Here is a 26886-nt window from a genome sequence, read left to right as displayed (position 1 = left end):
ACAAAAAAAAATTAGCCAGGCATGATGGCAGGCGCCTGTAGTCCCTGCTACTTGGGAGGCTGAGGCAAGAGAATCGCTTGAACCCAGGAGGCAGAGGTCGCAGTGAGCCGAGATCGCAACAAGTCTGGCTATTTTTTTTTTTTTTTTTTTTTTGGTATTTTTAGTAAAGACTGGGTTTCACCACGTTGGCCAGGCTGGTCTCAAACTCCTGACCTCAGGTGACCCACCCGCCTCGGCCTCCCAAAGAGCTAGGATTACAGGCATGAGCCGCTATGCCCAGCCTCATCTTTTGAAATTTAGCATTAAACTCGGACATCCAGATTAACAGGATAGAGACCAGAGATGTCCACTGTCATAAATTTAGCCTGCACAAAACAAAGGAACTGGTGTTTTGGTGAATCTACGTAATTCACCAATTAACCGACCACACTTTGTGTGTGGTCTTTTTTAAGGGTGATGGTAAATTCTTCATGAGTATGTTGTGCTGAGATAGGAAAACTGTATCTCTTTAAAATTCTCAGAATACTGATTTAAATATCATGCTGGTGTGCGTATGTACAATGCACATGCAAATTTCCAGCAAACCTTACCAGCCCTAAGACCCAAGTGAGACTATTTGAACACAGAGCCCACATTTTCCAATTTGGGGCAAACCCACTCCTTAATACTATGCAAGCCTCCAGGGAGCCCATATATTTGTGCCCCAATATCTGCTCATTTCCTCCTACCCCATTCTCTGATAACCGCAGTTCTACTCTCTGTCTCTAAGAGTTTGGCTTTGTTTTTTTTTTTTAAGATTCCCCATATTGACAGAACAGGAGTATCACCATCTTGGACAAGTGCTGCCATTTTAAGTTTCATCTTGATCAGTGCTGGGCGGGGTGGCTTACGCCTATAATCTCAGCACTTTGGGAGGCTGAGGTGGGCGGATCATGAGGTCAGGAGATTGAAACCAGCCTGGCTAACATGGTGAAACCCCGTCTCTACTAAAAATACAAAAAAATTAGCCAGGCATGGTGGCGGGCACCTGTAGTCCCAGCTACTCAGGAGGCTGAGGCAGGAGAATGGCATGAACTGGGGAGGCAGAGCTTGCAGTGAGCTGAGATCGCGCCACTGCACTCCAGCCTGGGCGACAGAGACTCCATCTCAAAAAAAAAAAAAGAAAAAAAAGTTTCACCTTGATCAAAAAACCGCCTAAATCCAAATGGCATCAGCCTAATGGCTAAGGTCACCATGACCATAAATCACAAATAACATCCTCAACCACAGACATTCCAGCCCCAGGATAACCTCCTTTCTGGCCGGGAAGATGTCAGCCCCAAGATAACCTCCCCTGTGCCCAGAGACATTCCAACCCCCACCATAAACCTCTCCCCCACACAGAAACATTCCAAGCTTGTGATAAGCCCCCTCACCCTAAAACCAATATATACTCTTAGTCTGTAAGAGAGAGCGCTCCTGACCAAAATTGGCCAGAAGCCCCTCTCAGGTTTATTCTCCAAAATAAACCCGTCTTTTACTGTTGAGCCACTTTTCATGTTTCTTTTCTCTTTCTTTAACTCTTACACATATAAGTGAGATCATACAGTATTTGTCTTTCTGTGTCTGGCTTATTTCACTTAGCCTAATGTCCTCCAGGTTCATCCATATTGTCCCAAATGTCAGGATTTTCTTCTCTTGTAAGATGAAATAGTATTCCAATGTGTCTATAGACCATACTTTCTTTATCTGTTCTTTCATTAATGGACACTTAGGTTGTTTTCATATCTTGGCTATTATAAATAATGCTGCAATGGCACTATTCACAATAGCAAAGACTTGGAACCAACCCAAATGCCCATCAGTGACAGACTGGATAAAGAAAATGTGGCACATGTACACCATGGAATACTATGCAAACATAAAAGAGAATGAGTTCATGTCCTTTGTAGGGACATGGATGAAGCTGAAAGCCAAGCCATCATTCTCAGCAAACTAACACAGGAACAGAAAACCAAACACCACATGTTCTTACTCATAAGTGGGGGTTGAACAATGAGAATACATAGACACAGGGAAAGGAACATCACACACCGGGGCCTGTCAGGGAGTGGGGGGGCAAGGGGAGGGAGAGCATTAGGACAAATACCTAATGCATGTGGGGCTTAAAACCTAGATGATGGGTTGATAGGTGCAGCAAACCACCATGGCACATGTATACTTATGGAACAAGTCTGCACATTCTACACATGTATCCCAGAACTTAAAGTAAAATTTAAAAAAATAATAATAATGCTGCAATGTTCATGCAGATATTACTATGTTCTGACTTCTCAACGTCAGAAGTGCAGCCTTTGAGGAACTGAAACCTGTGTAGCTGAAAGCTATTAAAGAGCAGATTCTCCTGCTCCAAATACTGCATTCTGGAAGAGGGAACTAAGCTCTTCCAGTCTTAGTGAAACTGTTCTCTGACGTCTTTCTCATATACACCCTGGTTTCCCCATGGGGGCCACGCAAGACCCAGGACATTCTGGAAGAGGGTACTGGGGTCTTCTGGTCTTAGTGAAGCTGTTCTCTGGTGTCTGTCTTATATACCCTGGTTCTCTGATGGGACCACACATTTCCACTGGCAGATCTGTGGCAGATTCTTCTCTCCTCCAGCCCCAAGATGATATTGTATTTGCAAGATTGTTTCCTCCCTGAGAATTGGCTTAACACTTTGCCGTTATTCAAATAGGCTGAGACGGGGTGTGTCTCATCCGCTCAGGGGGCAAGCCCAGACAAGCCCAGACAAGACCAAGCTTTCTTTACATTCAGAGACTATCTGGATGCTCAGACTCATATGCAAGTCAAAAACCACCTACCCAGTACCCATAAACACACACAAACACACTGAGCACAGCCTCCTCCTCATGTGCACACACCCAGCCTTGATCTTTGTGTGCACACTTTTGGGCACGCTTGTTCTTTTATGTGCACAGACCATTACTCTGTCAAATAAAAAACAAATCTGAATTGAGCAAGGAGAGACTTTATTTAAAAATACTATTGCAAGGAGGGTAGAACAGGACTATCCTGTCACACAGAACTATGTGAAGAGAGTCCACCAACAGGCTTTGTGTGAGCAACAAGGCTGCTTATTTCCCTTAGGTGCAGGCGGGCTGAGTCCGAAAAGAGTGTCAGCAAAGGGAGATAGGGGTGGGGCAGTTTTATAGGATTTGGGTAGGTAGTGGAAAATTACAGTTAAAGGTGGTTATCTCTTGGGGGCAGGGGCGGGGTCACAAGGTGCTCCGTAGGGAGGTCATGAGACTCATTGTCCAGGAGAAGGAATGTCACAAGGTTGATTGATTAGTTGGGGTGGGGCAGGAACAAATCACAATAGTGAAATGTCCTCTTTTGTGGTTCTTCAGTTGCTCCAGGCCATCTGGATGTATACGTGCAGGTCACGGGGGTTATGATGGCTCAGCTTCAGCTCAGAGGCCTGACATTCCTGTCTTCTTATATTAATAAGAAAAACAAAACAAAATAGTGGTGAAGTGTTGGGGCAGCAAAAATTTTTTGGGGATGTGGTACGGAGAGATAATGGATGATGTTTCTCAGGGCTGCTTTGAGTGGGATTAGGGGTGGCGTGGGAACCTAGAGTGGGAGGGATTAAATTGAAGAAAGATTTTGGGGTAAGGGATGATATTGTGGGGTTGTTGGAAGGAGCATTTGTCATATAGAATGATTGCTGATGGCCTGGGTGTGGTTTTGTAGGAATTGAGAAACTAAACGGAAGATACAAGGTCTGAATAAGAGAAGGAGAAAAACAGGTATTAAAGGACTAAGAAATGGGAGGACCCAGGATATCTGACTAGAGAGTGCCCAAGGTGGTTCAGCATAATTATTTGCTTGATTGGCGAGTTTCTGGGCTCTATCCTTGAGTGTTTTTGTGTTGTCATATACCAGGCCAGATAGATTTTAGGTAAAAACAACACTCTTCATTTAAAAATATGCCGAGTCCTCCTTTTTCAGCAGTGAGTAAGTTCAGGCCTATTCCTGTCTTCTTATATTAATAATAAGAAAAACAAAACAGTAGTGAAATGTTGGTGTCGCGAGGGGAACAGGAAGCTGTTCGGTCCCATACGCAAATTGATTTTTGGGGGTAAGGAAAACTAGTGTACACGTGCCTGGCCAATTAACAGCTAAACACATGTAGGTGGAGGAGCCACGCTGGAAAAAGAGACCTTGTGTAAGGCAAAATTGGAAATGTAAAGTGAAAAGATGAGAGGATGTACCAAAAGAGGTATCTTCATATGGCTAGGAATCTGGAGTAGGCAAGAGAAGATTAGCAGTCCGGTGAATTTCCTGTCTAGCCTGCTGGAGGACTGGAAGATAGCCGCCTAGAGGGCTGGTGTCTAGGATGAGGTTGGGGCCCAGCAAGAAAGTGCGTCCATATAAAAGTTCAGATGGACTGTACCCTGTGGCCTCTGGAGGACAGGCCCTAATTCTGAGGAGGGCGAGTGGTAGAAGTACTTAACTTGGAGGCTGAGCTTGGTGAGGTGTGTTTTTAAAAGACCATTCATCTGTTCTACCTTTCTTGAAGACTGAGGACATTAAGGGGTATGAAGGTTCCACTGAATACCAAGAGCCTGAGAAACTGCTTGGGTGATTTGACTAATAAAGGCCGGACCATTGTCAGATTGAATAGAAGTAGGGAGGCCAAATCGGGGAATTATATCTGTTAGAAGGGAAGAGATGACTGCAGTACCCTTTTCAGAGCTAGTGGGAAAAGCCTCGACCCATCTGGTGAAGGTATCAACCCAAACCAGGAGATATTTAAATTTACGGACATGGGGCATATGAGTAAAGTCAATTTGCCAATCTCGTGTGGGAGTAAATCCACGAGCCTGATGGGTAGGAAAAGGAGGAGGCCTGAGAAAGCCTTGGGGGCTGGTGGCATGGCAGACAGAGCATTGAGAGGTGATGGTCTTAAGGATGGATTTCCACAAAGGGAAGGAGATGAGGGGCTGTAGGAGGCAAGCCAGAGGCTTGTATCCCACATGGAGGTGGTCTTGAAGGGAAGAAAGAATGGACTGAGCTTGTGAGGCAGGAAGAATGAATTTTCCATGATTTAAGAACCACTCGCCCTGAGCTGGAAAACACTGGTAGAGCAGGTTTTCAGAAGAAGAGTAGGTGGGAGTGATAGAGGAGAAAGAAAAATACTGGCCCTCTGGAGTGGAGGCTGGAATATTGGCGGGGGTGGAGGCATCGGCTATCTCTTTTGCTGTCCTGTCGACATAGGTATTTCCTTTTTCAATAAGATGAGCAGGTTTCTGGTGTCTTTTACAATGAATGACTCCAGCCTTGGCCGGCAGGAGAGCAGCCTTAAGGAGGGCCTTTATTAGGGAGGCAGTGATCATGGAAGAGCCTTGTGTGGTAAGGAAGCCTCTTTCAGCCCAGAGGGCAGCATGGTTATGGAGGATGTGGAAAGCATATTGGAGTCAGTATAAATGTTAATGTGCATTCCGTTAGCAAGAGAGAGCGCACGAGTTAAAGCAATTAGTTCAGCTTGTTGGGAAGTGGTGGAGGGAGGAAGTGCAGCAGCTTCGATAATAAACGTGTGGGAAACGACATCATGTCCAGCTTTAGCTGGTGAAAATTGATTGGGTTTAGAAGCACTGCCATCGATAAACCAAGTGTGGCCTGGGTTTGGAATTGGAAGAATAGAAATCTGAGGAAAAGGGGGAAGATGCTATGTGTATTAGGGAAACACAGTCATATGGTTCAGGACTTGTGTTGGGTGTTAAGTGAGAAGCTGGGTTGAAATCAGGCCCATGGGCAATAGTTACTGTTGGGGTTTCAATAAAGAGTGAACAGAGCTGGAGGAGTCAAGGGCCAGACAATAAGTGTGAAAGGTGTGAGGACGATATTAATGCTTGAAGGTTGTGAGAACTGTAGAGGGCAAGTGGAGCATGACCTGTGATTTTGAGGGCTTCCGGAAGTATTAAAGCAGCAGCTGCTGCCACACGCAGACATGAGGGCTAGCATAAAACAGTAAGGTCAAGTTGTTTGGATAGAAAGGCTACAGGGCACAGTCTTGGCTCTTGTATAAAAATTCTGACTGCACAGCCCTGCACTTCGGCTGTGTGTAAGGAAAAAGGGTTGGGATGAGTCAGGGAGAGCTAGTGTGGGAGCAGTCTCTAGAGCTGTTTTCAAGGAATGGAAAGAGGAGTGGGGAAAGGATTTAGGATCTATGGGATCAGCTAGGTTTCCCTTTGTGAGTTTACATAATGGTTTTGCTAGGATGGCAAAACCAGGTATCCAAAGGCAAAAGTACCCAACCATGCCCAGGAAGGAAAGGAGTTATTGCTTTGTAGAAGGGGTTGGGGTTTGAGAGGTCAGCCGGACATGATTGGCAGGGAGAGCACGTGTGTTTTCATGAATAATTATGCTGTGGTAGGTAAGGGATGAGGAAGAAATTTGGGCTTTGTGGGGGATACACGATATCCATTTGAGAATAGATGTCAGAGGAGCAGGAGGGTGTCCTGTTGGGAAGATTTGTAGGAGGGGCTATAAAATAGAAGGTCATCAAAATATTGAATAAGGTGAGAAGCAGAGGGGTGGAAAGAAAGTAAATCATGAGAAAGAGCTTGGCTGAAGTAATGAGGGCTGTCCCTGAAGCCTTGCAGCAGCACAGCCCAGGTAAGCTGCTGGGACTAATGGGTGTCAGGGTCAGTCCAGGTAAAAGCAAAGAGAGGCTGGGACAAGGGGTGCAGGGAAATAGTGAAAAAAGCATCTTTAAGATCAAGAACGGAATAGTGAGTTGTGGAGGAAGGTATTGAGGACAAAAGAGTGTATGGGTTGGTCCTCACAGGGTGGATAGGCAAAACAATTTGGTCGATAAGGCGCAGATCCTGAACTAACCTATAAGACTTGTCCAGTTTTTGGACAGGTAAAATGGGGGAACTGTAAGGAGAGTTTATAGGCTTTAGAAGCCCATGCTGTAGCAGGCGAGTGATAACAGGCTTTAGTTCCCTTAAAGCCTGTTGTGGGATGGGATACTGGCATTGAGCAGGGTAAGGGTGATTAGGTTTTAATGGGATAGTAATGGGCGTGTGATCGGTTGCTAGGGAGGGAGTACAGGTGTCCCATACTTGTGGGTTAAGGTTGGGGGGATACAAGAGGAAGACATGAAGGAGGCTTAGGGTTGGGGAGAAGGGCAGCAATGAGATGTGACTGTAGTGGAAGAATAGTCAGGGTAGCAGATAATTTTGTTAAAACTTGTTGACCTAAAAAGGGAACAGGGCAGGTGGGGATAACTAAAAAGGAGTGCATAAAAGAATATTGTCCAAGTTGGCACCAGAGTTGGGGAGTTTTAAGGGGTCTAGCAGCCTGGCTGTCAATACCCACAACAGTTATGGAGGCAAGGGAAACAGGCCCTTGAAAAGAAGGTAATGTGGAATGGGTAGCCTCCATATTGACTAAGAAGGGGACAGACTTACCCTCCACTGTGAGAGTTACCCAAAGCATCTGTGATGGTCCAGGAGGCTTCCAAGGTGATCGGGCAGTGTCAGTCTTCAGCCGCTAAGCCGAGAAGATCTGGGAAGGAGTCAGTCAGAGAGCCTTGGGCCAGAGTTCCAGGGGCTCTGGGAGTGGTTGCCAGGTGAGTTGGACAGTCCTATTTCCAGTGGGGCCCCATATAGATGGGACATGGCCTACGAGGAATCCCTGGCTACGGGCATTCCTTGGCCCAGTGGCCAGATTTCCAGCACTTGAAGCAAGATCCTGGGGGAGGAGGTCCTGTCGGAATGCCTGACCGCTGCAGCTTAGGCATTTTGAAGTTCTTGTGTGCTGGAGATGTGGCTGAGGTTTCTCTCACAGCAGAGGCAAGTAATTGTAACTCAGAAACACGTCACTGCTTGGCTGCCTCTTCTCTATTATTGTACACCTTGAAGGCGAAGTTAATTAAGTCCTGTTGTGGGGTTTGAGGGCCAGAATCTAATTTTTTGGAGTTTTTTCTAATGTCGGGAGCAGATTGGGTAATAAAATGCATATTGAGAATAAGACGGCCTTCTGGCCTCTCTGGGTCTAGGGCAGTAAGGCGTCTAAGGGTTGTTGCCAAATGGGCCATGATCTGGGCTGGGTTTCTATATTTGATGGAAAAGAGCCTAAACGCTAACTGATTTGGGAGAGGTCAGGTAAAGAAAAAGGCATTAACCTTGACTATGCCTTCAGCTCCAGCCACCTCTCTAAGAGGAAATTGTTGGGCAGGTGGGGGAGGACTAGTCGCGGAACAAAACTGTTAAGCCGGACCGGGTGTGAGGAGGGGAGGTGATAGAAGGATTATAGGGTGGGGGAGCAGAGGCTGAGGAAGAATTGGGACCTGGCTCAGCCTGGCGAGGAGCAGCCTGGGGAGGAAGGGAAAGGTCAGATGAGTCCATAGAAAAGGAGGATTCAAAGGACTCAGAGCTTGAGATGGAGACTGAAGGAACAGACAGGAAGGAAGGAAGATTTGGGACAAGTCACACTGGGAGCAGAGACTAGGGAGGGACTGATGTGTAAAATAATGCCTGGACGTCAGGCACCTCAGATCATTTGCCCATTTTTTGACAAAATTATCTAGATCTTGTAGGATGGAGAAATTGAAAGTGCCATTTTCTGGCCATTTAGAACCATTGTCGAGCTTGTATTGGGGCCAAGCGGTGTTGCAGAAGAAAATAAGACACTTAGGTTTTAGGTCAGGCGAGAGTTGAAGAGGTTTTAAATTTTTTAGAACACAGGCTAAGAGAGAAGAAGTGGGAATGGAGGGCAGAAGTTTGCCTATAGTAAAAAGTTAAGTTTAGAGAAAAGAGAGGGTAGAGACACAGAGAGAGGCGGGGTGGTACTTGCCACCCAGGGGAGGTGGTACTTGCTACTCAGGGGAGGTGGTACTTGCCACCAAGGTGAAGGATCAAGGCAGGCATCCCAGACACCTCTGGAATGTGGGTGAATAATCAGGCAGGCATCCCCACAGTGATTAAACACCAAAAGAAGACTGTCTTCCCAAGTCCATGACCAGCACCAGAGTTTTGAGTTCACGGATAAAATGCATCTCCTCTGTCTCTACCAGAAAGGGAAAGGAACCGAAATTAAGGAAGGGAGAGACTGAAGGGTAGAGGGATAGTGAGAGAGATTGGATAAGATAATAAAAAGAGGCCGCTTACCCAATTTAAAATTGGTAAGATGTTCCTTGGGCTGGTCTGAGGACCCGAGGTCGTAGGTGGATCTCCTCATTGAGTGAGGGCGAGGACAGGGGACCAGTCTCCTGAAGGAGTCCTCCTGTCCCAGGTCTTTGGCACCAAATGTCACTCACATCCATGTGAAGAGAGCCCACCAACAGGTTTTGTGTGAGTAACCAGGCTGTTTATTTCACTTGGGTGCAAGTGGGCTGAGTCCGAAAAGAGAGTCGGCAAAGGGAGATAGGGATGGGTCAGTTTTATAGGATTTGGGTAGGTAGTGGAAAATTACACTTAAAGGTGGTTATCTCTTGCGGGAAGGGGCAAGACACAAGGTGCAGAGTGGGGAGATCATGACACTCATTGTCCAGGAGAGGAATGTCACAAGGTCGATTGATTAGTTGGGGTGGGGCAGGAACAAATCACAATGGTGGAATGTCCTCTTTTGTGGTTCTTCAGTTGCTCCAGGCCATCTGGATGTATACGTGCAAGTCAAAGGATGTATACGTGATGGCTTAGCTTGGGCTCAGAGGCCTGACATATCCCAGTAGAACACTCTGACCATAAAGTCTGCTAATATCTCAAGAGTTAAGCAAAAAGGATTTCTTTTATAGAAAGGGGTCTTTATAGTTTAGAGGTCTGAGGAAATATGGGAAGCTTAACCCAAGATTCATTGACAAGCATTTGTTCTCATTGGTCAGCAGGGACAAGCAGCTCAGCTGTTCATTTATGAGGCAAAGAATGTGTCATGAGCAGTGCAAGGTCAGACATTACCAGATCTGTAACAGAACCCAGGTATGGCTGCTCATGACTTGAAAGCCAGACTCAAGAGACAAGGATTGGAGGAAGGAAAAGCAGGTTTAATCAGAGAGCCAGCAGACTGGGAATATAGGGGACTATAGTCAGAAAGATCATCTTAAATTTTAAAATCTTACCATAGGGATTTTACAGGAAAGCTTGGTATTGATATAGCAGTTAAGAAGAAATTACTTAGGCAGATAGGGAGATATGGGGGTCCTCGGTAAGGTCTTCCTCTTAATGAAAAGCAGCCCCCAAATCATTTTCTTTTCTAACAAACAGCAGCCTGTAAAATCAAGTGGCAGACATAGACAAACAAGCTAGAAGGTTGCACAGGTGAATGCCGGCAGTTGTGCCAATAGGAAGAAACTACCTGGGAATAGGCATGTTCAAAATGGCAGCTCCATCTTCTCTTCTCTTTGCCAGCCACATGTACAGTAAGAGGCAGACAAGATGGCACTGGCCAAGCAGAAAGCCCATTTGCATGATAAGATTAGGGTGGGGCAATCAGCCTTCCCCACACACCATGTAAACATCACACCTGGTTGAACCAATCTGTGGGCCTTACATAAGTCAGACACCTCCTCCTCAAGCCTTCCTGTAAAATCTGATGAGGTCCACCACTTTTTCCTTTTCAGACACCTCTCTCTCGAAAGAGGGAGACAGCTGCTCCTCTTCTCTCCTTTCTTCTACCTATTAAACTTTCTGCTGCTTAACCCATTCCATGTGTGTGTGTCCATATTGTTAGTCTTCTTGGTGCAAGAAGACGACTCCCAGGTATTTACCCCAGGCAATGATGCCACTTCAGTATGGGAGATGTGGAGTAGAATGGTGCAGGGAATGGGGTCTGTGGGTCTTGTTCCAATAGCTAACTTGGGTTGTTGTCTGTTCAGGGGTCTGGTTGGTATTATCTTGACTTTGGCCAAATGATGGTGGACTAACCATTAGTATTAGTGGCTCTCCCTAAGTGAAAGGATTCTGTAATCAGGGCTCCTGATTTGCCTGGTTGGTTTTAAGATTAGCCTCTGGAATTTCTCAAGGAAGTGCCTAATTAGATAAGCATGCATTGCCAGAAGGGAGTATCTAGAAAGGGAAGGAATGAAGAGGTGAGAGGGGAGGAGGGTGACTAAAAGTATATATGTGCATATATAGATAGATAGATAGATATAGATATATTTATAAATAAATAAATTTATATATATATATATATTTTTTAGAGGGAGTCTCACTCTTGTCACCTGGGTTGGAGTGCAGTGGTGCAATCTCGGCTCACTGAAACCTCCGCCTCCCGGGTTCAAGCAATTCTTGTGCCTCAGGCTCCCAAGTAGCTGGGATTATGACCCCCACCACCACGCCTGGCTAATTTTTTTTTGTCTTTTTAGTAGAGACGAGGTTTCACCATGTTGGCCAGGCTGATCTTGAATTCCTGACCTCAGGTGATCTGCCCACCTCAGCCTTCCAAAGTGCTGGGATTGCATGCATGAGCCACTGCACCCAACAATTAAAATATACTTTTAGGCTGGTCCAAGTGCAGTGGTGTTTACAACTAATTGCTCACAACCTGTTACATATTTCTCTGTTCCTTCTCCACTCCCACTGCTTCACTTTACTACCCTAATAAAAAAATTAATAAATTAAATAAAATATATTTTTAAACTGAAGTCCCCAGTTACGAATTCCCCACCATTAAACTCCATTCCATTTCTATGGAAAACAGGTGATGCATCCATTCTGGCTACTTCCTGCTGAAAAGGGGAATAATTAGGCATCCATGGAGTAGAACCTATCCACCTGGAGTTGAAAGGATTCACAAGTCCCTGGGCTTACAGAAGAGAATCTTCTGGGAAGGGCAGAGCAAGGTGGCCAAATAAAGAGTGCCACCAATCGTCCCTCCAACAGGAGCACCAAGTTTGACAACTAGCTACACAAAGGGAGTGCCTTCCTAGGACCCAAAAATCAGGTGAGCACTCACAGTGCATGGTTTTGACTTCATGTCACTGAAAGAGGCACTGAAGAGGGAAGGAAAGACAGTCTTGAATTGCCAGTCCCACCCCTCCCCCACCCCCCCAGCAGCAGCCATGTGGCCAGAGAATCTGTGAGTTGGGAGGGGGAAAGCACAGCAATTGTGAGGCTTTGCATTGAACTCACTGCTCCCTTGTCACAGCAGAAAGCGGAACTGAGCTGTCCCCAGCTGACCCATCCATAGCGGAAGCAGTTGGACTGGCCCTAACCAGAGCAGAATCACCCATTTCAGTGGTCAGGGCTTGAGTTCCGGCAAGCCTTGCCACTGCAGGGTGGAGTGCTCTGGGTTCCTAAGTGAGCTTGAGGGAAAGTGATTCAGTCAGAAAGAAAAGGTTGTCAATGAGCAATAAGAAATCATCTGAAGGTACAACACTCACTGGTAATAGTAAGTACACACAAAAAACACAGAGTATTATAAGACTGTAGCTGTAGTGCATAAAGGACTCTTACCTTAAGTAGAAAGACTAAAAGATAAAACAATCAAAAATAATACCTACAATAGCTTTTCAAGACACGGACTCTGCAATAAGATATAAACAGAAACAACAAAAAGTTAAAAAGCAGGAAGGCAAAGTTTGAGTTTTGTTTTGTTTTTTGAGACAGACTCTTGCATTGTCACCCATGCTGGAGTGCAGTGGTGCAATCTCAGCTCACTGCAACCTTCACGTCCCAGGTTCAAGCGATTCTCCTGCCTCAGCCTCCCAAGTAGCTGGGATTACAGGCACCCGCCACTACACCCAGCTAATTTTTTGTATTTTAGTAGAAAAGGGGTTTCACTATGTTGGCCAGGCTGGTCTCGAATGTCTGACCTCGTGATCCACCTGCCTCAGCCCCCCAAAGTGCTGGGATTACAGGCATGAGCCACTGCACCCAGCCTGCAAAGTTAGAGTTTTTACTAGTTTTCTTTTTGCTTGCTTGTTTATCTATGCAAGCAGTGTTAAGGTGTTATCAGCTTAAAATAGTGGGTTATAAGATAGTATTTGCAAGCCTCATGGTAACCTCAAATCAAAAAACATACAATGGATACAAAACAAATAAAAAGCAATAAATTAAATTAAACCACCAGAGAAAATCATCTTCACTAAAAAGAAGACAGGAAAGAAGGAAAGGAAGACCAAAAAACAAACTAAAATGCCAGAAGTAAGTCTTAACTTATGAACAATAAAATTAAATGTAAATAGACTAAAATCTCCAATCAAAAGATATAGAGTCATTGAATGAATTAAAAAAAGAAACAAGACCTAATGATCTGTTGCCCACAAGAAACACACTTCGCTTATAAAGATACACACAGACTGAAAATGAAGGGATGCCAATGGAGACCAAAGAAGAGCAGGAGTAGCTATACTTAGACAAAATACATTTCAAGACAAAAACTATAAGAAGAGACAAAGAAGATCATTATACAATGATAAAGGGGTCAATTCAGCAAGAGAATATGGCCATTGTTAATATATATGCACCCAACACTGGAGCACCCAAATATAACAAGCAAATACAATTAGAGCTAAAGTGAGAGATAGACCCCAATACAATAATAGCTGGAAACTTCAACAACCCACTTTCAGCACCAGACAGATCTTCCAGCCAGCAAATCAACAAAGAAACATCAGAATTAATGTGCACTATAGACAAAATGAACCTAATAGATATTTACAGAACATTTCCTTCAACAGCTATAGAATAAACATTAAATAAAGCTGCAGAATAAACATTGAATACAGCTGCAGAATAAACATCTTTTCCTCAGCACTTGGATCATTCTTAAGTATGGACCATATGTTAGGTCACAAAACAAGTCTTAAAATATTCAAAAAAAATTAAAATAATATCAAGCGTCTTCTCTGACCACAATGAAATAAAACTAGAAATCGATAAGGAGAAAAATATTGGAAAGTATACAAACACAATGGAAATTACACAATACACTGCTGAATGACCAGTGGGTCAATGAAGAATTAAAAAATAAATTCAGAAATTCCTCAGAACAAATGATAATGAAAACATGACATACCAAAACCTATGAGGTACAGTGAAAGCAGTACTAAGAGGGAAGTTTCAGCTATAAGCACTTACATCAAAAAAGAAGAAAAACTTCAAATAAACACACTAACAATGTATCTTAGAGAACTAGAAAAGCAAGAGCCAACCAAACCCAAACTCAGTAGAAGAAAAGAAATAATAAAGATCAGAGCAGCTGGGCATGGTGGCTCACGCCTGTAATCCCAGCACTTTGGGAGGCCAAGGCGGGTGGATCATAAGGTCAGGAGATAGAGACCATCCTGGCTAACACAGTGAAATGCCGTCTCTACTAAAAATACAAAAAAATTAGCCAGGCATGGTGGCAGGCACCTCTAGTCCCAGCTAATCAGGAGGCTGAGGCAGAAGAATGGCGTGAACCCGGGAGGCGGAGCTTGCAGTGAGCCAAGATCGCACCACGGCACTCCAGCCTGGGCAAGTCTGCAAGACTCCATCTCAAAAAAATAAATAAATAAATAAATAAATAAGATCAGAGCAGAGATAAATAAAATTGAAATGAAGAAAATGATACAAAAGACCAATGAAACAAAAAGTTGGTTTTTTGAAGATATTTTAAAAATGGACAAACCTTTACCCAGACTAAGAAAAAAAGAGACCCAAATAAATAAAATCAGAGATGAAAAAGTAGACATTACAACTCATACCACAGAAATGCAAAGAATTGTTAATGTCTACTATGAAAAATTATATGCCAATGAATTGGAAAATCCATTATTTTCAATGGAAAAACCACAATTACTTTTGCACCAACCTACTAGAAGAAATAGATAAATTCCTAGACAAATACAGCCTACCAAGATTGAACCACGAAGAAACACAAAATCTGAACAGACCAATAATAAGTAATGTGATTGAAGTCATAATAAAAAAAATCTCCCAGCAAAGAAAAGCCTAGGACTCAGCTGGGTGCAGTGGCTCAGCCTGTAATCCCAGCACTTTGGGAGGCTGAGGCAGGTGGATCATGAGGTCAGGAGTTCAAGACCAGCCTGGCCAACATGGTGAAACCTCGTCTCTACTAAAAATACAAAAAATTAGCTGGCGTGGTGGCACCTGCCTGTAATCCCAGCTACTTGGGAGGCTGGGGCAGGAGAATTGCTTGAACCCAGGAGACGGAGGTTGCAGTGAGCTGAGATTGCACCACCACACTCCAGCTTGGGCAACAGAGTGAGACTCCATCTCAAATAAAAAAGAAAAGAAAAGGAAAAAAAGAAAAGCCTAGAACCCAATGGCTTCACTGCTGAATAATACCAAACATTTAAAGAAAACCTAACACGAATCCTACTCAAATTGTTCTGAAAAATAGAAAAGAAAGAAACAAATACTTCCAAACTTGTTCTACAAGGCCAGTATTACTCTGATACCAAAACAAAACAAGACACATCAAAAAAATCTACAGGCCAATATCACTGATGAATATTGATGCAGAAATCCTCAACAAAAAATCTAGCAAACCAAATTCAACAACACATTAAAAAGATCATCCAGAATGACCAAGTGGGGCTTATCCCAAGGATGTAAGGATGGTTCAAAATATGCAAATCAATCAATATGATTAATCATATCAATGGAATAAAGGAATAAAATTTATGATCATTTCAATTCATGATAAGAAAAGCATTTGATAAAACTCAACATCTCTTCATGATAAAATCCCTCAAAAATCTGGGGGTAGAAGGAGCACACCTCAGCATAGTAAAAGTCATATACAACAGACCCACAGCTAGTATTATATTGAGTGATAAAAAACCAAAAGCCTTTCCTCTAAGGTCTGAACACAACAAGGATATCTACTGTCAGCACTGTTATGCGACGTAGTACTGGAAGTCCTAGCTAGAGCAAACAGACAAGAGAAAGAAATAAAGGGCATCTGAATTGGAAAGAAATAGGTCAAGTTATCTTTGTTTACAGATGATATGACCTTAGATTTGGAAAAGCCTAAAGACTCCATTAAAAAAATATATTAGAACTGGCCAGGCGTGGTGGCTCATGCCTGTAATCCCAGCACTTTGGGAGGCTGAGGCGGGTGGATCACAAGGTCAGGAGTTCGAGAACTGCCTGACCAACATGGTGAAACCCTGTCTCTACCAAAAGTACAAAAATTAGCCAGGCTTGGTGGCATGCCCCTGTAATCCCAGCTACTCAGGAGACTGAGGCAGGAGAATCACTTGAACCCGGGAGGCAGAGGTTGCAGTGAGCCAAGATCATGCCACTGCACTTCAGCCTGGATGACAGAGCAAGACTCCATATGTATATGTATATGTAATATATATACACACATATATACACACACATATATACATATGTTATATATATATATACACATATATACATAAATATATAAGAACTGATAAATTCAGTAAAGCTGTGGGATACAAAATTGACATACAAAAATCTGTGAACAATCTGAAAAAAGAAATCAAGAAAGTAATTCCATTTACAATAGTATGAATAAAATAAAATACCTAGTAATTAACTTAGGCAAAGAACTGAAAGATCTCTACAATGAAAACTATAAAATATTGCTGCAAGAAATTGAGGGCATAAAAAATGGAAAGATATGCCATGTTCATGGATTGGAAGAATCAATGTTGTTAAAACTTCAAGAGGAATCTACAAATTCAATGCAATCTCTACCAAAATAACAATGACATTCTTTACAGTAGTAGAAAAAAAACCCTAAAATTTATATGGAACCACAAAACACCCAGAATAGCCAAAGCCATCCTAAGCAAAAAGAACAAAACTGCTGGAACCACATTACCTGACTTCAAATTATACTACAGAGATATAGTAACCAAAACAGCATTGTACTGGCATAAAAACAGACACATAGACCAATGGAACAGAATAGGGAACCCAGAAATAAATCCATACATCTACAGTGAAAACATTTTTGACAAAAAAAGCCAAGAACAAATGTTGAGAAAAGGATAGTCTCTTTAATAAATGATGCTGGGAAAACTGGATATCCATATTCAGAAGAATGAAACTAGACCCTTATCTCTCACCATATACAAAGATCAAATCAAAATGAAGCAAAGACTTAAATGTAAGATCTCAAACTATAAAACTACTAAAAGAAAACATTGAGGAAATTCTCCAGGGCACTGGACTGGGCAAAGATTTCTTGAGTAATATCTCACAAGCACAGGAAACCAAAGCAAAAATAGACAAATGGGATTACGTCAAGTTAAAAAGCATCTGCACAGCAAAAGAAACGATCAGCAAATTCAAGAGGCAACACATAGAATGGGGAAAATATTTGCAAACTACCCATCTGACAAGGGATTAATAACCAGAATACATAAGGAGCTCAAACAATTCTATAGGAAAAAAAAAATCTAATGATCTGATCTTAAAATGGGCAAAAGATCTGAATAGACATTTCTCAAAAGAAGACATACAAATGGCAAGCAGGTATATGAAAAGGTGCTCAACATCATTGGTCATCAGAGATGTGCAAATCAAAACTACAATAAGCTATCGTTTCACCCCAGTTAAAATGGCTTTTATCCAAAAGACAGGCAATAACAAATGCTGGCAAAGATGTGGAGAAAAGGTAACGCTCGTACACTCTTGGTGGGAATGTAAATTAGTGTAACCACTATGAATAACAGTATGGAAGTTCCTCAAATAACTAAATCCATACAATCCAGCAATCCCACTGCTAGGTATATACTCAAAAGAAAGGAAATCAGTATATCAAAGAGATATCTACTCTCCCATGTTTATCGTAGCGTTATTCACAATAGGCAAGATTTGGAAGCAATTTATGTCCATCAACAGGTGAATGGATACATAAAATATGGGACATATACACAATGGAGTACTATTCAACTATAAAACGAGAGTGAGATCTTGTCCTTTGCATCATCATAGTTGGAACTGGAGGTCATTATGTTAAGTGAAATGAGCCAGGCACAGAAACACAAACTTTGCATATTCTCACTTATTTGTGGGAAATAAAAATTAAAACAATTGAACTCCTAGAGATGGAGAGTAGAAGGATGGTTACTAGAGGGTGGGAAGGGTGGTGGGGTAGGGGGAAGTGATGATCATTAATGGGTACAATAAGTAGTTAGAAAAAATGAATAAGAGTTGCTTAAAAAATTGCTTTAAAAAATATATATAAATATGAGATAATAAATTTGCATTGCTTTAAAAAAAAAAGAAAAGAAAAGAAAAAATGAATAAGAGGATGAGCATGGTGGCTTATGCCTGTAATCCCAGCACTTTGGGGGGCCAAAGTGGCTGGGCTGCCTGAGGTCAGGAGTTCAAGACCAGCCTGGCCAAATTGTGAAACTCTGTCTCTACTAAAAATACAAAAAAAAAAAAAACAAAAATAGCTGGGCGTGGTGGTGGGCACCTGTAGTCCCAGTTACTCAGGAGGCTGAGGCGGGAAAATAAAGCTATTTTCTGCCGGGAGGCAGAGGCTGCAGTGAGCTGAGATCGTGCCACTGCACTCCAGCCTGGGCAATACTTGACCATTGTCAAAAATAATTTAATTGTACATTTTAAAGTAACTAAAAGAGTATAATCAGATTGTTTGTAACACAAAGCATAAACACTTGAGGGAATGGATGACCCTTTGACCCCTGATGTAATTATTATGCATTACATGCCTGTATCAAAATATCTCATGAACCGATAAATATATATACCTACTATGTACCCACAAAAACTTAAAATATTTTTTAAAAAGATCTGCTGAAGCATCACGTTTTAAGGGATCAGAAGCCTCTGGGGGCCAGGCATGGTGGCTCACGCCTGTAATCCCAGCACTTTGGGAGGCCAAGGCGGGCAGATCACGAGGTCAGGAGATCGAGACCATCCTGGCTAACATGGTGAAACCCCGTCTGTACTAAAAATACAAAAAATTAGCCGGGTGTGGTGGCGGGTGCCTGTAGTCCCAGCTACTCGGGAGGCTGAGGCAGGAGAATGGCGTGAACCCAGGAGGCGGAGCTTGCAGTGAGCCGAGATGGCGCCACTGCACACCAACCTGGGCGACAGAGCAAGACTCCGTCTCAAAAAAAAAAAAAAAAAAAGAAGCCTCTGGGAAAGCCAGTCTTGCATTCCCATACATAGCGTGCAACAGCATTACAGTCCAGGGTAGAAGAATAAAGCTATCCCTATAATCATGGCTAAAATCACAGCAAATTTTTCCATCTGGAGGAGTCTGATCCAAACCATGATGAGAGTCATTGATTTAAAGACACTGTGGGGCCGGGCATGGTGGCTCACCTGTAATCCCAGCATTTTGGGAGGTTAAGGTGGGTGGATCATTTGACGTCAGGAGTTTGAGACCAACCTGACCAACATGGTGAAACCCCACCTCTACTAAAAATACAAAACAAAATTAGCTGGGCATGGTGGGGCTATAAGTGATAGTGAATAAGTCTCACAAGATCTGGTGGTTTTGAAAACAGGAGTTTTCCTGTGCCTGTAGTCCCAGCTACTCAGGAGGCTGAGGCAGGAGAATTGTTTGAACCCAGGAGGTAGAGGTTGCAGTGAGCCGAGATCACACCACTGCACTCCAGCCTGGGCAACAAGAGTGAAAGTCCTTCTCAAAAATAAAATAAAATAAAATATAAAATAAAATAAAATAAATAAAATAAAATAAAATAGCCGGGTGCAGTGGCTCACGCCTATAATCCCAGAACTTTGGGAGGCGGAGGCGGGTGGATCACGAGGACAGGAGATCGAGACCATCCTGGCTAACACAGTGAAACCCCGTCTCTACTAAAAGTACAAAAAATTAGCCAGGCTTGGTGGCAGGCGTCTGTAGTCCCAGCTACTCAGGAGGCTGAGGCAGGAGAATGGCGTGAACCCGGGAGGCGGAGCTTGCAGTGAGCCAAGATCGAGCCACTGCACTCCAGCCTGGGCAACAGAGCAAGACTCCATCTCAAAAAAATAATAATAATAATAATAGACTAGAATAAAAATATTACTATTAAGCCCTATACGTCAAAAGTTCTTTTCAGGACAAAAAGGCACACAAGCTTGCAATTTCTGTAAACCAGCCAGATCTATCCCATGGTCAGTGGTTTCTTCATCAGGAAAAAGTTACTGAAATAAGTCTCTTGCCTAATTAAAGCCATAGTTATGGCTGGTGGTCAGTTAGCATCCAGTGGAGCTACAAAGTGCTTTAATGTTACTTATCTAGAGGCAAATGCTTGTTTGGCTGCTTGAGAAAAAGAAAAGCTTTGTGGCATTTAGAACATAGTTTATTTATTTATTTTTTTTAGATGGAGTCTCACTCTGCCGTCCAGGCTGGAGTGCAGTGGTTTGATCTCGGCTCACTGCAACCACCGTCTCCCAGGTTCAAGCGATTCTCCTGCCTCAGCCTCCTGAGTAGGTGGGACTACAGGCGCATGCCACCAAGCCTGGCTAATTTTTTGTATTTTCAGTAGAGATGGGGTTTCCCCATGTTAGCCAGGATGGTTTCTATCTCCTGACCTCACGATCTGCCCACCTCAGCCTCCCAAAGTGCTGGGATGAACATAGTTTACTTTTTAAGTGAAGGAGTGTGTGACTTAACCTTTGCTGGCGTGGTCTTAGGTTCTGTTTATAATTTGGTATCTTTTTTTTTTTGAAACAGGATCTTGCCCTGTCACCCAGGATGGAGTGGAGTGGCACAGTCATAGCTCACTGTAGCCTCGAACTCCCAGGCTCAAGCTATCTTCCCACCTCAGTCCCCCAAATACCTGGTGTAGGAGATTGGTCAGGGAGGTGGGAGAAATTATAAAGACAGAGTTACAGGAAATAGACACAAACTTTCTTGGAAGGCCGGGTGGTTTGCATCACTTCAGTAAAAGATTTGGCTGGAGGCAGCTGAATTCTCTTAAAAGCTTAGGGCGTAGATACATAGGAATGTAGAGGAGTTTATCTAAATAGCTTGTTTAGTCATGTGGTCCTAAGACTGACCTTTGATCATCTGCGGGTGCATGACTGCTCTCTACTCAGGAGGTCAGCAATGTTAATTACCCTCCAGTGGTGTTTACTTGAGACCTTTGTCATTTAATCTGTACTAAATAAATGCAAACTTCACTAGCTTATCGAGGCCAATGCTGTGGCCTCAGGCAGCAGAGCCCCTTAGCCGCACTGACAGGCAAAATGTCTGTGTCAGTGTACGTCTTTCATCCATCACTGGGTCAGGGTCCACAGGTTGGACCTGGCAACCTGATACTACAGGTGCACGCCACTGTACCTGGCTTAATTTGCTATCTTATTGTTACAGAAAGTCTGTTCTGTCTTGTGATTTTTATTTGACCATTAATTGTGGTCAGTTTTTGTGTCTAAACCACAAAAGGAAGGTATGTCTGGCCTCCCATCCCATTATGTCTGGAAACTAAGTTTTTAAGGTTTTTTACAGGGCCTTCCCTTGGCCAAGGAGGGATCCATTCCATCAGTAGCAGTGGGAAGGGGGAGCTTGGGATTTAATTATTAGTTTACATTCCGCCTTTTTTTGGTCATTATTTGCCAGACGCAGCATCAATGGCCAAACTTCTATTTTGTCCCATATTATTGCTGGGGTGATGTGTCTGCCTACCCAGGCCCAACATGTCCCTCGGTGGGACCCCATGGCCAAGGGATTTGGAGTCAAAATATTTATAGCCAACTAAATGTTCCAGGCCAGACTGGAATGGTGGTGGGCAGGTTCTCATTAACCCTGGGAACCCTTTAGGTAACATAAGAGCCAAAAATCAAATGCCAAAAGGCGAGGTTATAAAATTGGCATCTATTTAAGTTCTATGCATTGAGCTACTATAATCTTGGTTGTAGTTACACACTTGTAGCAATTAGCTATACAAAACATAAGCATTTTCCTAAAACCATTTAAGCTAAGGAATTTAGAGACTTTCAGTGTGCTGCAAGGCTTTTTGTAGTCTTTTTAGTAATTCCTTCTAAGGTGGCTGATAAAATTGTTTATATAATTGGCATCATTTTATTACTGGGAGCACTATACCCAGAAGGCTTTGTCACCAGGTGATATTGTTTGGCTGTGTCACCACCCAAATCTCATCTTGAATTCCCACACATTGTGGGAGGGACCTGGTGGGAAGCAATTGAATAATGGGGCAGGTCTTTCCCATGTTGTTCTCATGATAGTGAATAAGTCTCACGAGATCTGATGGTTTTAAAAACAGGAGTTTCCCTGCACAAGCTCTCTTTTTGCCTGCTGCCATCCATGTAAGATGTGACTTGCTCCTTCTTGCCTTCCTTCATGATTGTGAGGCTGCCCCAGACACGTGGAACTGTAAACCCTTTTTCTTGTATAAATTACCCAGACTTGGGTCTGTCTTTACCAGCAGCATGAAAACAGACTAATACACCAGGTATCTGGATATCTCTCCATAATTTTTGTTTAATTCTATGGAAAGCAAAACTTTTTATGGTTGGGATGGATGGAGAGAGGCAACATAGTAGCCCAAGATGAGTAGGAGGGTCTGAAATAATTCTATCCCTCAAATTTGGCCCTTACAGTCTCACATGCCCACCTCTTATGTGACAGTCCCTGAGCCTAGAGGGAAGGGGCTTACATAGTTTTAGCAATAGGCCATTAGCCATGAAAGCACATAATTCCCAGTGAGATTCTAAATAGTTTTTAAATTTCAGAGCTATCAGGCCAGGCATGGTGGCTCATGCCTGTAATCCCAGCACATTAGGAGTCCAAGGTGGGAGGATCACTTGAGGTCAGGAGTTCAAGACCTGCCTGGCCAACATGGTGAAACCCATCTTTACTAAAAACACAAAAAATTAGCTGAGTTAGTGTCAGGCACCTGTAATCCCAGTTACTTGGGAGGCTGAGGTAGGAGAATCACTTGAACCTAGGAGGCAGAAGTTGCAGTGAGCCAAGATTGCACCACTGCACTCCAGCCCAGGTGACAGAGTGAGACTCCATCTCAAAAAAAAAATTACTGGACAGCAAAAGAAACTACCATCAGAGTGAACAAGCAACCTACAGAACGGGAGAAAATTTTTGCAATCCATCCATCTGACAAAGGGCTAATATCCAGAATCTACAAAGAACTTAAACAAATTTACAAGAAAAAATCAAACAACCTCATCAAAAAGTGGGTGAAGGATATGAACAGACACATCTCAAAAGAAGACGTTTATGCAGCCAACAGACACATGAAAAAATGCTCATCATCTCTGGCCATCAGAGAAATGCAAATCAAAACCACAATGACATACCATCTCACACCAGTTAGAATGGCAATCATTAAAAAGTCAGGAAACAACAGGTGCTGGAGAGGATGTGGAGAAATAGGAACACTTTTACACTGTTCGTGGGACTGTAAACTAGTTCAACCATTGTGGAAGACAGTATGGCGATTCCTCAAGGATCTAGAACTAGAAATACCATTTGACCCAGCCATCTCATTACTGGGTATATACCCAAAGGATTATAAATCATGCTGCTATAAAGACACATGCACACATATGTTTATTGTGGCACTATTCACAATAGCAAAGACTTGGAACCAACCTAAATGCCCATCAATGATAGACTGGATTAAGAAAATGTGGCACATATACACCATGGAATACTACGCAGCCATAAAAAAGGATGAGTTCATGTCCTTTGTAGGGACATGGATGAAGCTGGAAACCATCATTCTCAGCAAACTATCGCAAGGACAGAAAACCAAACACCACATGTTCTCACTCATAGTTGGGAATTGAACAATGAGAACACTTGGACACAGGAAGGGGAACATCACACACCAGGGCCTGTTGTGGGATGGAGGGAGGGAGGAGGGATAGCATTAGGAGATATACCTAATGTAAATGACGAGTTAATGGGTGCAGCACACCAACATGGCACATGTATACATATGTAACAAACCTGCATGTTGTGCACATGTACCCTAGAACTTAAAGTATAATAATAAAAGAAAAGAAAAGAAAAAGAAAAAAAGTAAAGAAAAAAAGTTAGCCTGGTATGGTGGTGTGCACCTGTAATCCCAGTTTCTGGGGAGGCTGAGGCATGAGAATTGCTTGAACCTGGGAGGCAGGGGTTGCAGTGAGCCAAGAGCATGCCAATGCACTCCAGTCTGGGTGACAGAGAGACTCTGTCTCAAAAAAAAAGAAAAAAAGAGAGTTGGCTAGGTAAAGGATAGAAAGTATCAAAGAGAGAAAGGAAGGGAGTTCCTGACTGCAGGAACACCACTGGGCAATAGCTGGGAAGTGGGAAGGAGAAGCCAAAGGAGGCTAATGTGGATGAGGAAGAGGGTGGTGCAATATCCTTCTGAAGAACTAGGCAGGGACTTGTTCACTCAAGACCTTACAAGACTCCTGAGGCACCATCTTCGTGATTGGCAGAGAAGTTGAGTCTGTAGACCCTGACAAAATCTGACTGGACAAGGGATCAGTAGCTAGGTCAAAGATTGTCCAATAGGATCACTCCAGTTTGGATGGTAACTAATCCAGCCAATCAGCTCTCCCCTGGCATGCGTTCCACTGTCCATGGTTCTGAAGTATCTTTGCAAAGTAAGACTGGTGATCCCAATCAACAGGTTGGCCACATAACTCTGTATTAGTTAGCTACTGCCGTGTAACAAATCATCACAAACTTAGTGGCTTGAAACAACACTCATACATTATTTTCATGGTGTTTTCACCAGGAATCTGGGCAAGATTTATCTGGATTCTATTCTCAGGGTTATACAATCAAGGAGTTGACCAAGCCGTGTTTTTATCTGGAGTCTGGGGAAGAATTGTGTTCGAACTCATTAGTGTTGTTGGCAGAATTCAGTTCCTTGCAGTGTACAACTGAGGCCCCTGTTTTTTTAGCTCATTGTTAGCCAGGGATCACTGTGCTCCTAGAAGATGTTCTTGGGTTTTTGTCATGTGGCCCTTACCACCTTTAAAGCCAGCAATGACAGGTCAAATCCTTCTCAAGGTCTGAATCTCTCTGGCTTCTGACTTTCTTGATATTTGACTTCTACATTCAGATTTCTAGAGTTTGTGCGATTAACTCAGGCTCACCTAGACAATTTCCCTTTGATAAATTTAAGGCCAATTGAAGAAGTGGCTCAATCTGCAGTGTGGTGCAGTGCTGAGGAGCTGAGGCCGTGGCCACCTCAATGCCAGACTGTCCAGTGAGCAGTATGGCCAAAGCCATCAGCCAGAGCAGCCTTGGAGCAGAAGCAGCAGCTGCCACCGTTTGCAAAGCCCAGCTGAGCTGGCCTTGGCATTGTCGATGCCACTGAACAGGTTGAAGGAGGAAGATGAAGAGCCCCTCATTGAGCTCTGGGTCAAGGCTGTCTGTGATGGTGAAAGCACAGGAATACAGGAATCTGCCTTTTTTCCCAGAGATTCCTCATGATTCTTTAGCTCAAAGGAGTTGTCTTTAGTGTCACAACTGTTGATCTGAAAAAGGAAACCTGCAGATCTGCAAAACAAGGCTCCTGGGAACCACCTACCACTTATAACTTTCAACAGTGAAGTCAAATAAGATTGAGGAATCTCCTGAAGAAGTCTTATGCCCTCCCAAGTACTTAAAGCTTTCACCAAAACACCCAGAATCAAATACTGCTGGAATGGACATCTTTGCCAAATTCTCTGCATAGATCAAGAATTCAAGGCCAGAGGTTAATGAAGCATGAGTGAAGGGTCTCTTAAAAACCCTGCAGAAAATGGTGATTATTAAAAAGTCAAGAAACAACAGATGCTGGTGAGGTTGCAGAGAAAAAGAAATGCTTTTACACCGTTTGTGGTAGTATAAATTAGTTCAACCATTGTGGAAGACAGTGTGGTGATTCCTCAAAGAACTAGAAGCAGAAATACCATTTGACCCAGCAATCCCATTACTGGGTATATACCCAAAGGAATATGCATCATTCTGTTATGAAGATACATGCACGCATATGATCACTACAGCACCGTTCACAACAGCAAAGACGTGGAATCAACCCAAATGCCCCTCACTGACAGAATGGATGAAGAAAATGTGGTACATATACACCATGGAATACTATGCAGCCATAAAAAGGAACAAGATCATGTCTTTTGCAGGGAAATGGATGGAGCTGGAGCAGTTATTCTCAGTAAACTAACACAGGAACAGAAAATCAAATGTCGCATGTTCTCATTTATAACTATGAGCTGAACGATGGACACAGGGAGGAGAACAACACACAATGGGGCCTGCCAGTGGGGCAAGGAGAGGAAGAGCATCAGGAAGAATAGCTAATGAATGCTGGGCTTAATACCTAGGTGATGGGTTGATCTCTGCAGCAAATCACCATGGCACACATTTACCTATGTAGCAAACCTGCACATCCTGCACGTGTACCCTGGAACCTAAAGTAAAAGTTAAAGAAAAAACTGCAAAAACTTATGAATATCTGAATTCTCCTCTCCCTGATGAAATTGATGAAAATAGCATGCAGTACACTAAGTTTTCTACACATAAATTTCTGGTGGCAATAAAATGGCATTAGCTGATTGCCATCTGCTGCCCAAACTGCATATTGTCAAAAAAAAATCACAACTTTGATATTCCAAAAGGAATAACTGGCCAGGCATGGTGGTTCATGCCTGTAATCCCAGCACTTTGGGAGGCCAAGGTGGGTGATCACTTGAGGTCTGGAGTTCTAGACCAGCCTGGCCAACATGGTAAAACCCATTTCTACTAAAAATACAAACATTAGCCAGGCTTGGTGATGGGTGCCTGTAATCGCAGCTACTTGGGAGGCTGAGACAGGAAAATACCTCGAACCCGGGAGGCCGAGGTTGCAGTGAGCCGAGATCATACCACTGCACTCCAGCCTGGACGATAAAGTGAGACTCCATCTCAAAAAAAATAAATAAATAAAATATAGAAAAAAAAAAGGAATAA

At 43.2% G+C, this 26886-nt stretch overlaps 1 pseudogene; it reads left to right on the top strand.

The window, feature by feature from the left end:
• The first annotated feature begins 6599 nt into the window (after positions 1–6599).
• On the top strand, positions 6600–26544 carry LOC100444325 (chloride intracellular channel protein 4-like; annotated as a pseudogene).
• The last annotated feature ends 342 nt before the right edge of the window (positions 26545–26886 follow it).

The sequence above is a fragment of the Pongo abelii genome, chromosome 20, assembly GCF_028885655.2.
Source record: "Pongo abelii isolate AG06213 chromosome 20, NHGRI_mPonAbe1-v2.0_pri, whole genome shotgun sequence".
NCBI lineage: Eukaryota > Metazoa > Chordata > Mammalia > Primates > Hominidae > Pongo > Pongo abelii.
The sequence above is the reverse complement of the archived record's forward strand: the minus strand, read 5'-3'. Positions and strand labels throughout refer to the sequence as shown.